General features: G+C 47.4%; 1 protein-coding gene across 1 annotated transcript in view; it reads left to right on the plus strand.

Moving 5' to 3' along the window:
- LOC141753761 (PHD finger protein 14-like) overlaps window positions 1-13,958 on the plus strand; it is a 38,645-nt gene that overhangs the window by 6,113 nt on the left and 18,574 nt on the right. The gene's annotated exons all lie outside the window — the stretch shown is intronic.

Raw genomic sequence — 13,958 nt, forward strand, 5'->3', positions numbered from 1 at the left:
TGTTACTACGGTACGTCCTGTTACTACGGTACGTCCTGTTACTACGGAACATCCTGTTACTACGGTACGTCCTGTTACTACGGAACGTCCTGTTACTACGGTACGTCCTGTTACTACGGTACGTCCTGTTACTACGGTACGTCCTGTTACTACGGTACGTCCTGTTACTACGGAACGTCCTGTTACTACGGTACGTCCTGTTACTACGGTACGTCCTGTTACTACGGAACGTCCTGTTACTACGGTACGTCCTGTTACTACGGTACGTCCTGTTACTACAGAAAGTCCTGTTACTACGGTACGTCCTGTTACTACAGAACGTCCTGTTACTACGGTACGTCCTGTTACTACGGTACGTCCTGTTACTACAGAACGTCCACGGAGTAGAGAGAGCATCGTCATGGAGACGGACGACAGACAGAGCTGTTAGTGTTTCATCTGTCATCCTCGTGAGGCAGCGTTTGAGGTGTGAGGGTTGCTGGGTTGCTGGTCGGGGGTGTGAGGGTTGCTGGGTTGCTGGTCGGGGGTGTGAGGGTTGCTGGGTTGCTGGTCGGGGGTGTGAGGGTTGCTGGGTTACTGGTCGGGGGTGTGTGAGGTGTGCTGCCCTGACTCTTTCTATCTTTGCATTGCACAGGTTGTGAGAGCCGGGGCAGCCTCCTCACCTCCCATAGAAACTGGGGACAGATGACCGTTGGCTTAGAGACAGAGAGAGAGGCAAATTGAAGTGTTTGAAGAATGGCGCTCGAGACCGTCACGCCGCCGCCGCCCGGCCGCCACCTCTGATCCAAACTGGACCAACAACATGTCCAACGAGCGGAACTGTCTGAACCCAAAACATGGAGTCCATATGTTTTGTTGGACTCTTTAACGTCTTTCACACACTACGAGTAACTTGGTTGATTCTGTTTTTGTGACCGATCGTGGCTCAAGTTGCTTCTATGCAGCTGTTTGCTGCATCTGCAAGTAAGAACAACATCTGTATTTATATTATTCATGTATTAAACTGGCAAATAACCACAACACCTCTCTGGTGCTATTAGAGAGCATTAAACACTAAGAGTTTACCATCCAGCCAGGAGGAGACTGATTCAGATTGAATGTGTAAGACGTTGAGTCATCGGTGTCTTTAAAGAGACCGGGACATGTGACGTGTTTCCTTTTCCCCACTGAAGATGTTTTCTAAAGAGCTCATTTCATCAGAAGATCTTAAAGTCTGGGTAAAGTAGATATTATACATGTTAGAGAAGAAGTGCTGCACTAGACAGTACTGAATTGTACAGTTTGACCGTTTGTCATGATTTATATGTTCAGGATTTTTTGGGCAACCTGAAATCACACAACCCGTCCTCTAACCCTCCATCAGCACCGAGCATCAGGGGTTCTCCCAGTCAGTCACCAGTCACAACTAGGGATGTTCATAGTTAACCGTTTAACTGTTAACCCACATTCGGCATTTTAACCGATTAACGCTATCGGTTAAAACGGTTAAAAGAAATGTTAATAATTAACTCAAAAGCTGAGCGGCTCGTCTCTTTAAGGAGAAAAGCTGGTCCACCTTAACAGTCCACCTTAAGAGGCAGAGCCGGAGTTGCAGGATACAGGAAGTCAGCTCCGGTCTCTCCGGCTCTCTTGAGCGGAGGAGTTGTAGTTTCATAGCATTTATTCACCAACAAATAAACTGAACACACACTGCTACACCTACGTTCACAACTAGAACGCCACCAACAACCTCACACTCACCACCAACACACACACACGGTCTGTTGGACACTCGCTAAAGTTACTCAGACTACGTGTGGCGGCGAGCACGAAGCCTCCGGCAATGCTAGAGCTGCTAACGTAGCACAAACACACACACTGTTTGTTGGACACTCACTAAAGTTCCGCCGGGCAGACACACAGCTGACAACCTGCTAAACTAAACTAAATGTGCGGTGGAGACTTTTACTGGGAAAGTGGCTGCATGTCCGCGACACTACACGCAGCATCGTAGCTGCTGAGTTAACGCTCCCGGACGGTGAACTGGAGACTCAGTTGTCTGTTGTGCTCATACACCGCTGCATGCGAGGCAAAAATCTTGTGGGTTAACGATTAATAATCGGTCAACAAGGGTCGGTTATCAGTTAAGAACATTTTTCAAAATTAGCGTCCCTAGTTCCATCCCTTCCTCACCACAGCCAGGCGGTGAACTGGCCGTCTGTGGGCCCTCAAACAATCCATGAAGTGATCAGTGCGTGTTGCAGGACTGGACTCACGTTGGTTAACTTGTGCTGACGTCGTAGACTCGGCTGTCGTAGACTCGGCCGTCGTAGACTCGGCCGTCGTAGACTCCGTCCTGTTAAACGCTGGATAAATAGGTTTTGAGTGAAAAGACTTGTTTCACTGTCAGAATTTGATCAGTCCGGTCCGATAACATAACGTCTAGAAGAGATTGAATTATTTTATCCCCTTTCAAGTTAGCATGTAGGGCTAACAGGAAGTTAGCATAGGGCTAACAGGAAGTTAGCATAGGGCAGGGGTCAGCAACCTTTACTATCAAAAGAGACATTTTTTGGACAAAAAAAATTAAAGCACTCCGTCCTGAGCCGCAAAACATCTCTGAACCTCATGATGAAGGAAACCTAGTTTATAGTCTAAGTATATAGTATATCAGTCTAAAGCAGTGAGGGACAAAGAGACAATGTACTACGGAGTATTAGGACCACACTGAGGGAAAACACATCTGAGATTTACATTCATAACGTTACGAGAAAAAAAAAAATAAGACGTAAAATAACTCCCGTACAGTACAGTAACGTACCGTACAGTAACGTACTGTACCGTACAGTAACGTACCGTACCGTACATTAACGTACCGTAACGTACAGTAACGTACCGTACAGTAACGTACCGTAACGTACAGTAACGTACTGTACAGTAACGTACAGTAACGTAACATACAGTAACGTACCGTACGGTAACGTACCGTACCATACCGTACAGTAACGTACCGTACAGTAACATACCGTACCGTACCGTACCGTCGTACCATAGACCTACAACCATGATGAATAAAACAGGTTAGAGGGGCTGAAGAGACGCAGGTTGCTGACCCCCGCTTTAGGTGCATCCAACATGTATGTGATATATATTTTAGATCTCTTCCCCGTTCGACGTCTCATCAGTACCAATCAGTGTTATTGATCGAGGTCACCCTGAGCCCTTCAGTGTGAGTTTGGTTAATGACTGACTTGAGTGTTGTGTTGTGTTTTCTCAGACGTAGAAGAGAAGTCTGTGTTGTGTATAGAAGAGTCATCTGTCTCTGGTGTGTAGCAGTCAGTCAGTGATCGCTGCTATAAAGCTTCTGTAGTAGAAACAAACTAGTGTAGTTAGTGGTGATATAGCACTTAAATATTAGTCTTTAGTGTCTTTCTGGCATTTCTAGAAGTCTTCCTCCGTCTCCGTTATATCTCCAAGTGCCAGTTAAACTGACACGTCCTCAGAAAGAAGCCCAGCTTTGTCTCGGTGTCCCCGGTGGCCCGTAGTCAGCGCTGTCAAAACAACAGCTGCTCGCTGCTCTGTCAGGCCTTCATGACAAGTGTCACATGGTGCCCTGGTGTTCCCCTCTGTAGCCCGTACAGGGCCCTATATGCATGCTGTTAGAGCAGTCAGACCCCTGCAGTGGGGCCACTGGGTTGGTCTTTAGAGACCCGGTCTCAGTGCAGACTGACATGCTGACTCCAGACCAGTCCTTCATCATCATTCACACTCAGTCTGTCTCAAAGACTGTGTGTCACTTCTATAATGCATGGCTCTATGTATTTATCCAGATCTGTACAGTAATTTAAAAGCTGAACATGCGTGATGTGGTCTTATAGAAGCTGAATGCCAGGTAGTAGAAGCTGAATGCCAGGTAGTAGAAGCTGAATGCCAGGTAGTAGAAGCTGAATGCCAGGTAGCTCCATGGTGTGACGACGTGTACAGTATTTATTGAAGAGGCCAAACATACATTTTTGTGCCTACATACTTGATTATTATTCTATATCATCATACGCTCGTGTTGTGAACAGAGTTGAACTCTGATTTGTGATATTTTCTTTTGATTGCCAAACCTTTGTTTACAGCCTCGTGATGCTTTTAGGGGAATATTTCTGATTATCTGTGTTCTGTATTACTGTGATACTGTATGAAGTAAGAATGTGAACGTTGCTGCTGTTGTGTATGTGACGTGTCGGCCTCTGGCCTGCAGCTCCTGACAATTAAGCGGAGCTTTAATAAACTCTTGACTTTTTCACCTTATTGCTGCAGTGATAAATGAGTGTCAGCCGGCTAATTAATTGTTCTAAAGTCGCGGCAGCGGCAGTCCGTTTGTGCGTGTAATGCCCTCTGTCATCTGTGATTTATCACCTGGGAAGTGGCCTTCTTGTTGGGTGGGTGGGTGGGGGGGGATAGAACAGTGCAGGCTAGAACTGAGATTTTCTCACTGCAGTCAGTTCAATTCATCGGCTTTATTGGTCTGAAAAGAGAGAGCCTGAGACCATAGAGCTGTCAACACATAGACCAGCTATGAGACTACAACACAAGGCTCTTTGTCTGCAGATGGGGGGGGGGGGTGTACGGAACGCATATACTAAAAACTTAACAAAATCTAACCGAGGCAAGAATCAGACAACAGATCTGCTCTAACAGAGATCTTCATCATCAAATCAGCATCAGCACGCAGAACATAGAACATTCTGCTGCCAGCCCTTTCTTTCTACATAGAGTTCTCCTTTCATAATGGCCGTTTCATTTCATTATAAATGTCATTTATACTTATTGTAGACAGAGAAAGGTTCAGAAACGTGTGGTAATTAGTAAATAATAGTAATAATCCACCATTAAAACTCCGTACTATATTCATTCATGGAGCTCTGCAAGTCACTGCATGTTCTACAACACTGACCTGCACATATTTCAGAATAAAAGCCTCGTGTTAACAAATGAAGGAATTCTGTCCACAGAAAAAAACAAACGCTTGAGGGCTTTTATTTTGAAATGAAAGCAGGAAGTGATGATTTAAAAATAAGTCTTTACTTTTTTTCATCTCCGTGTCATTTTCTACCGATAGAGATGTAAACTGTAGTAATGTAGCTTGTATGATGTTAATATACAGTCAATAGATCACCTTCACTGTCGGTTGTTGCTGTGAACCGCGCGGCTCGCGGTAAAAATAAGCGATACGCAGCCGAGGGCGGGCAGTGTAGCTGCTCTAACCCGGTAACACGGACGCCAAAATAAGAACAAGAGGTAACTGCTGTGCTGACATTCTCAGTGTGGACGATGCTGGAGAGGGGGTGCCCCCACGCATTAGGGGGCGCTATGGAGCCCGCTGGCGACGCCCGAGCCCAATCACTACATTGCTTTGCAATTTTCTCCGGTTCTGATGGTTTTCGTGAGTTTTCATGCATCCTGAGCGCCTCAAAAATACGATCTCGCAGCGGAAAAATAACCTTAGCAAAAACAATTTCCGTGCTCTGATTATCGTATTATTGACCCAAAAGAATAAATAATATCTAATATTGTTTCCTTAGTTCCGCTCAGCCTTTGTTCTCTAAGCGTTTGTGGGAGACGACAGAAAGAGACATGTTGGTTTGTAACGTGGCGTCTCTCCGTGAGATGGAACCACCTCACCGTGGTGAACTGTGCCCGCTCCGATCCCTCATCCTCGACCCGGGGGGGTCTCCGGGGACCGAACGGCACCCGACAGAACCAGAGACGGGCTCGGCTGCAGCTGGTTCCTGGTCGGGATGAGACCGGCGGGGGGAGGAGAAGAGAGAAGAGCTAGCGGGGAGGGGGGGGGTTCTGGAAAGCAGTAACCTTTCCGATGATGAGTGCGTTTCCCATTACTGCTCTGACACCGGATCCGGGGAGATGATTTAATGGCGGCATTTTGTTTTTGCTGACTTCACCCTTTCCCCCCCCCATTAAAACAGAAAACACAGAGCTGGGAGCGCGGCTGTGTGGGAAGAGTGGCCAAGCAGCTCAAATCTATTACTCCCCAGCTTCTTCCCCCGTCTCTTTATCCCACTGATTCCTCCACCGTGTGGAGTCCTGCTCCGATGCTTCCTGAGGTACTCTCTCTTCTCCCTCTCCCACGCCTTAACTGCTTCCTGTCTCTTCCTCTTCTAACTGCTCCGCGTCGCCTCCTACCCGTTTTACAATCATTACACACCCAACATGAGCCACACAGCCTTATATCTTAATTGATTACCTCGTCATAGACTTGTTTTAATGGAGTTGCAGCAGGCTATAAGCTGTTTGTATCTCTAGTGGAGTTTCTGTAGCGAGGTGCCGATAGAGCGGACCGCGGTTCTGGCCGGGTCAGACGCTACGAGGCTCCAGTTTAATCCCTCGGAGGTAAGAGGGAGATGGACGCTTCTCCAGGGTGCTACCCGGTTCACTGGGGCCCCCTGCTGGTCAGACCCGTCCAAAGCATCAGGGGACTTCTGTAGAGGAGCTGATAAGGCCCGGTGCTCTGACTCGGCTTCCTCTGTACAGGTGAGACTTCAGCGCTCCATTCACGTCTTCCCCTTCTTGTAAAACAATGGCTCCTTTCTAATGCTGCAGTGACCAAACAGTAAATCAAATAAAGGTCCAATGATCCAGTCCTTTCTATGGGGAGACACCGGCACACTCTGTCATGGATGAGAGTCAATGGCTGACTGCTTTGTGTCATATTGATCTCCGTCACATGGCCCCCCCACCCCCGAGGTAATTGCATTGCTCACTTGTGATAAATTCATTGCCTTGTTTCAGCCACTTGGGCTCTGACACCGGGGGGGGGGGACACCAGAGAGAGAAAAGAAGTTTCTGAGGCCTCAAACTCCCCGTCGATACACAGAGCCGTGACTGAGGGTACCGAGCAGGACCATCCATACCTCTACCGGTTCTGTGTCTCTTCCTTAACGTTATTTAGCTTCGCTGGTGTTCTTCGTTTCTGTAGTCAGGTTTGGTTTTGATGAGCAGACGAGAACATGGGAGCTGATGCCTTTCTAGATCTCTACATCTCAGAGGGTTCAGCCACAGAGAAGATAATCAGGACAGTTATTCTTCGTCGACTAACACTCGTACCATTTTGTCGAGTAATCGCTTAGTTCAGTGGTTCTCAAACTCTGGTCCACGTACCAGCAGTGGTCCGCGTGCTCTCTGTAGTGGTACACGGAGGAATCTCTGACTATCGATTCCTCTTATTGATGTTATTAACGTTAGCTGTTAGCAGCCGTTAGCAGCTCAGTCCTGACTGGATGAATACCGGAGATACCAACGTTAACGGGGGTGCCATTGAGTTATTGTTATGAGGCGTTCAAAGTCGGCTCAGGAAAAATGACTATTGGGTGACGGTAAATTACAACGTTATCATGATGTGTTCAAATGTAATCTGGTAAAATGTAGTTTTTGGTGAGAGACTTGAATAAATCCAGTTGTTAGAAGGAGATGTTTTCACATCAATATAAAATAGATATTAAAGAGAGAATTATGACCTGTTTAACTTCCTAACAACTTTCCAAGATGTATTTTAATCAAAGCAAATATTTAAATAATCCTAATCATTTGAATTGTGTGTTTTTATGCAAATAACCACTATAGATGACAATAACAAAGTTCAGTACTGTGGACACTAGCCTCCCTCCATGGTGTCATTCAAACATTTTAATTTACCGTGTATATAATGTTTTTTATGTTAAATATATCGAACATTGAATGACTTCAGATCTAAAATGTTATTCCTTCATTTAGCGCAGAGATTTCAAAAGTGGAAGATAACAGTTCTGAGTGGCAGACTAAAGAAAAAACTCTACTGTCACAGAGACGGGAAGTGAAGAAAGTTAATTTCCGACCCTGGACAGGTGTTCCCTCAGGGACAGCGGTGGGTCCGGGTTAAGGTTAGTGAAGCCAGGCTTACTTCGTGCTGGTTAAACAGTCTGCTCTGCACTTCTACACATCCTTTTCTTTTCTATCCAACCGACTCCGTCTAATATGTCACCAACGTCTTCATCAGTGAGACGTCATTTGGTCGTGGTGATACGTCACACGGAGGCTCGCGGCGGATCCTCCAGCGATAGCGCTTCCTCTTCCTCTTCATGACACCTAGACGACGATGTGACAGCGGGTTTGAAGAGCTGGATGAGATCAAATGAAGCCAGCATAGATTTGTGGGCCTTGAGCTCCGCTGGGGGAGGACGGGGTCCCGGGGGGGGGGATCTGAGAACTTCGCACAGAGATTAAATACCAGATGAAAGTGGACATGAATCGGCCACCGAGAGCAACATGTGTTGCAGACAAAAGCAATCAATCATGTCCCCTCCACCACCTCACCTCCAATAAGATTACATCAATCAATAAGCTCTCTTATGAGTGATTGGATTTGGTCTGCTTCCAAAGTGCAAGGGAGAGAGGGGGGGGCTGGCTGCTCAATTTTCCCAATGATTAAAGCAGGGCCAAATTGCTTTGATAACATCAAGGACCTTGCTGTGGCTGGATGTGTAAGGGCAGCGCTGGGAGCAGATAGGCTGCTGGAGGTAGCAGGCCACTCAGACAGTGAAGAGTCTGAGAACAACTCCGGCTACGTTACGGAGATCAGCCAGGCAACTGGATGTTTCCATGATGCAGTTGCTATCGTTGCGTTCCTTTTACCTCGGAAGTTGGAAATCAGAGCTGGGAACGGCGTCGCTCCCGGGTCGACCGCGTTCCAGTACAACAACATTTAGCATTGGCGGTTCTATACGGAGTCAGATCAGTCTCAATGTTAATGAATCACAACTGTATTTAATGATTCATATAGAAATGAAACTCTCACAAAAATATTATTCAATGCACACAAAAATAGTTTTTGTTGAATATAAATCTCTATATACTTAATATTAATGAGCTGAACATGATAAACGTCTATGTAAGTATAACATTGTTATTATTTCAATGTGGTGAAAACCGGGACGATGTGAGTGTTTGACAGATATTTGTCGTGACTCGTCAGCTTGAAACCGGGACGTCTGGTCACCGTCTGCTCGTGGTCTTTTAGCTACGCTAAGCTAAACATGTCCAGTCTCTATTTGGGTTCAAAACATATACAGATAGAAATCCAACAACTATTGGTTCCCGCGGGAACCAATAGTTGGGGTCCCACCTCAGCCGGGGTTCTGCTGTCACCCTCCGGTTGACAGTCGCACCGGGAGCAGGGAGCCCCGTCACGGTGCGGCGAGGTCCGGGCGGGGAGCACTGTAAAGCTGCGGCCGCGAGCCACCTTCGCCCCGAGCCTTTCCAAGCCGATCTAGAGCCGGTGGCGGCGCACCGCCTCGTATGCGGGACTCCCCAGCCTGCCGTGTGTCGCTCACACCCTCCAGCTGGCTGTTAACGAGGGTCTTTAGGCACAGAGAAGTACTCGTATCGGTACTCGGTATCGGAGAGTACTTGTACTCGTACTCGGTCTATCGGTGCATCCCTAGTCAGTACTGTCCAGATGTTCTGCTACTGGTCAACAGCTCTTTGTACTGCACCAAAGTTCACCAAGATGTAACTACATGAAGCTCCTGGTGCATTTCCACTGACTGCAGGAGCGTCTGATCACATTGACTAGAATACATATGTAGTCTGTTGTTACCAGGCGCCTCACGGCGGTGCTCGTCTCTAACTGAATGTGTGGAGCTCTCCCAACGTGAAGCTCAATTCAGCAGATTTCAGCCCACCTTTCACGGATAAATAAAGATTAAAAAGCTACATTATCACACACACATCCAGAAGAGCCTGCGTGTGCATCAGCGAGCAGCGCTTTAATTCAAAGATCTCCCCCACGATACACAACAAACATTAAACAAGGGTTCATTAAGGTAAAGTAATTAGAGGAGCGTATGTGCAGTCGTCACAGCCAAATACAAAGAGCCCTCCTGTGAGTTTGGAAGGTCTTCAAGAGTCTCCAGCAGTGAGACGGAGAGAGAAAGAGTTTGCTCCTTCCTTCTTCACCTTAGTCGGAGATTCATGTGAAATCAATTGGCGGTTTGTGTGCAACAAAAGGAGCGTGCTCATTAGTGGAGCGCACACACTTTGGTCATTTGTCTTCTATTCACTAGGTGGCCGGAGGGCACTTAAAATTCCCATCGTTTCCTCGGCAGATATGCCTGCTCAGCCCATCCAGGATCCTCCACACAGTGTGTGTGTGTGTGTGTGTGTGTGTGTGTGTGTGTGTTTCAGTGGGAGTGTGTGAGAGCGATCCACCTGCCTCTGCATATCTGTGCTAATGTGCAGCAGCTGGTAGCGTATCGCCCTACAACTCATCACATGCCAATTATCTATGCCAATTAAATCTCTACTCTGATTTTACTAAATCTACCAGGTAAACATGTTTAACATGTACACACTACAGGTAGACCTGTACTATCAGACCTACTGCTGAACATGTTAACACTACAGGTAGACCTGTACTATCAGACCTACTGCTGAACATGTTAACACTACAGGTAGACCTGTACTATCAGACCTACTGCTGAACATGTTAACACTACAGGTAGACCTGTACTATCAGACCTACTAATGACCAGCTGCCTAATATTCAGTAGGTCCTCCTGACCCGTGGAGGCATGGACTCCTCTAGACCTCTGAAGGTCTGACCCGTGGAGGCATGGACTCCTACTCCTGTGTTCTGACACCTTTCTATCAGAACCAGCATTAACCCTTTCAGCAGTTTGAGCTCCAGTAGCTCTTCTATTGGATCAGACAACACGGGCCAGCCTTCGCTCCCCACGTGCATCAATGAGCCTCGGGTCTGACCCTGTCGCTGGTTCACCGGTTCTCCTTCCTTGGACCACTTCTGGTAGGTCCTGACCACTGCAGACTGGGAACATCCCACAAGAGCTGCAGTTCTGGAGATGCTCTGACCCGGTCGTCTAGCCAGCACTATCTGGCCCTCGTCAAAGTCGCTCACATCCTTACGCTGGCCCTCCTTACGCTGGCCCTCCTTACGCTGGCCCTCCTTATGCTGGCCCTCCTTACACTGGCCCTCCTTACGCTGGCCCTCCTTACGCTGGCCCTCCTTACGCTGGCCCTCCTTACGCTGGCCCATTTCTTCTGCTTCCAACACAAAGTTCAAAGTTCTCATTGGTCTCCAATCACAGAACTTTATTGATGGATCCGTTGACATACTTCTGACTATTTTAGTTCCTGAATCCAGATGTGTTCTGGTCAGACGAGGCAGTTCTCAGTATCTTCAGAACATAACTGTATGCATATCAAACCTCTTTTGACTGTTGTAGGTGTTATGAAATGAAATCTTATTACTTTATAAAATAAATGGAAGATCATTATAGAGTTTGCTCCCAGATGAAGATGTGAGATGAAGATGTGAGATGAAGTGAACAGCAGAACTCAGTGACCCTCCTTCATGTTCAGACTAGACTAGATGTTCTCAGCCCGTCCTGTAGAACGTCAGCCTCAGTGAAAGCCCGAGGCTCGGGTCCAATCCACCAGACTGAAGATGCCTGTAGAGCCATCAGATCTGTTCCCATCAAACTGCCTAATTCCTTTCAGCACACACATCCAACTCTAAGCTGGCTTCATCGTTGAGGACTAGTAATTGATATCCAAACATCGGCTGCCATAAATCACACTCAGACGGCTTCTTGGAACAGAGTGTATAATGTGATTTCATGATATTCATTCTGAAACCGCAGCATGAAGAGACAGAACATCCCAACAAAATGAAACAGAATCAGTGTGGAGGAGCGGCGATCTCCCGCTGATTCAATAAATCCTCTTCATGTTATCGACGGAGGTGAGGAGAGACGGATCAGCAGCTTCCTGGAGGCAGCCGGTAGCACGGCGTAGCTTCAGGAGGCTCACTGAGCCTTCCACAACCGCATCTATATAGTGTTATAATAATGTAGAACTAATAATGTATTAATAATATCAACCTGAGAGAAACCAACAAGATAAGAAGATAGATTTGCTTTTTTTATTTACTTATAGCCTGATAACATCGGACGCTCTCCGTCCACACGCCGTTACATATGCACTTATATAATATATACACAAACTACGTACCATCATCTGCGTGGTCGACGTCAGACTGGAGACGGAACCTCTTAAAAGATGGTGAGTAGTACTTGCTCTCTTCCCACCTTTTATGTTTTCTTTAACAGAAAGCAGGTTTTATACTGCGACACAATCCAGCCAACAGTAGCCTCAGTAAACTACCAGCTGATCTCCAGCTGATCTCCATCTGATCTCCAGCCTGTTGCCTCCTTATTCAGGTGTTTGTAGTGAAATGAGGTGTCGTATCCATAACTCCTCATTCCAACTTCACCAATCAGCCATTCATCGTCCGTGCAGCGCTTTCAAAGTGAGCGACGGGAATGAATAGAAACAGCGTCTGCCTCATGTTGTCTGATCCAGTAGAAGAGCTGCTGGAGCTCAAACTGCTGAAAGGGTTAATGCTGGTTCTGATAGAGAGGAGTCAGAACACACAGTGAGGAGCAGTTTGTTGCGTTTGGGGACCGGTCAGGGTGCCCCATGCTGACCCGTGTCCACCGCCATAAAGCGCCTACAATGGGCACGTCATGAGCATCAGAACTGGACCACGGAGCGATGGAAGAAGGTGGCCCGGTCTGATGCATCACGTTTTTCTTTTACATCATTTGAATGGAAACGAGTTGGAGGTGTTGACTCGACCTCCAGATTCTCCAGATCTCAATCCAATGGAGCATCTGTGGGATGTTCTGGACAAACAAGTCTGATCCACGGAGACCCCACCTCACAACTTCCAGGACTTAAAGGATCTGCTGCTGACGGCTTGGTGCCAGATACCACAGCAGACCTTCAGAGGTCTAGAGGAGTCCATGCCTCCACGGGTCAGACCTTCAGAGGTCTAGATGAGTCCATGCCTCCACGGGTCAGACCTTCAGAGGTCTAGAGGAGTCCATGCCTCCACGGGTCAGACCTTCAGAGGTCTAGATGAGTCCATGCCTCCACGGGTCAGACCTTCAGAGGTCTAGTGGAGTCCATGCCTCCACAGCAGACCTTCAGAGGTCTAGAGGAGTCCATGCCTCCACAGCAGACCTTCAGAGGTCTAGAGGAGTCCATGCCTCCACAGCAGACCTTCAGAGGTCTAGAGGAGTCCATGCCTCCACAGCAGACCTTCAGAGGTCTAGAGGAGTCCATGCCTCCACAGCAGACCTTCAGAGGTCTAGAGGAGTCCATGCCTCCACGGGTCAGACCTTCAGAGGTCTAGAGGAGTCCGGGGAGTTTTTCCTGGCCACAGTGCGTTGCAGTGCTCTTGTTGGATCTCTTGGTGGATCTCTTGGTGGATCTTGTTGGGTCTCTAAACTACAGAGTACGGTCTTGACCTGCTCTGTATATAAAGCGTCTCCAGATAACTTCTGTTATGATTTGACGCTATATAAAAATAAATTGAATAGAATTGACCGGAGGAGCCGGGGATCGAACCGCCGACCTTCTGATTGGTGGGAGACCCGCTCTGCCACAGCAGAGCTACTAAAACACCCAACGGCTAGAAGCAGTCGATACCGCATGGACACACAGTAAAGTACATTAAGAGCGTGGGTGTCTCTGAGCCGGGAGAGGTTGACCTGTGACTGCAGCACAAAGAGAGACGACCACTCTGTTAATCATTTATGAGGCTGACTGCCCTTCAACAGGCCTGGTAAACACACACACTCACACACACACATACACACATACACACACACACACACACACACACACACACACACACACACACACACACACTCCACAATTAGAGCCAATTATGTCCTAATCAATGAAGGAGATTCACATTCTCCAATGAAAATCTGATAAGAGTTTAACAGCCGGGGAGGTCAACCTGAACCCGCTCTATTCGTCTCCATTACCGGGCCGAGAGGGACAGCGTGAGGGCTTTAAAGACAACAAGACAATAATGTGTCTGCAGCGCTCACACACACTTTTTAAGA

This window comes from Sebastes fasciatus, chromosome 17 (assembly GCF_043250625.1).
Source record: "Sebastes fasciatus isolate fSebFas1 chromosome 17, fSebFas1.pri, whole genome shotgun sequence".
Classification (NCBI taxonomy): domain Eukaryota; kingdom Metazoa; phylum Chordata; class Actinopteri; order Perciformes; family Sebastidae; genus Sebastes; species Sebastes fasciatus.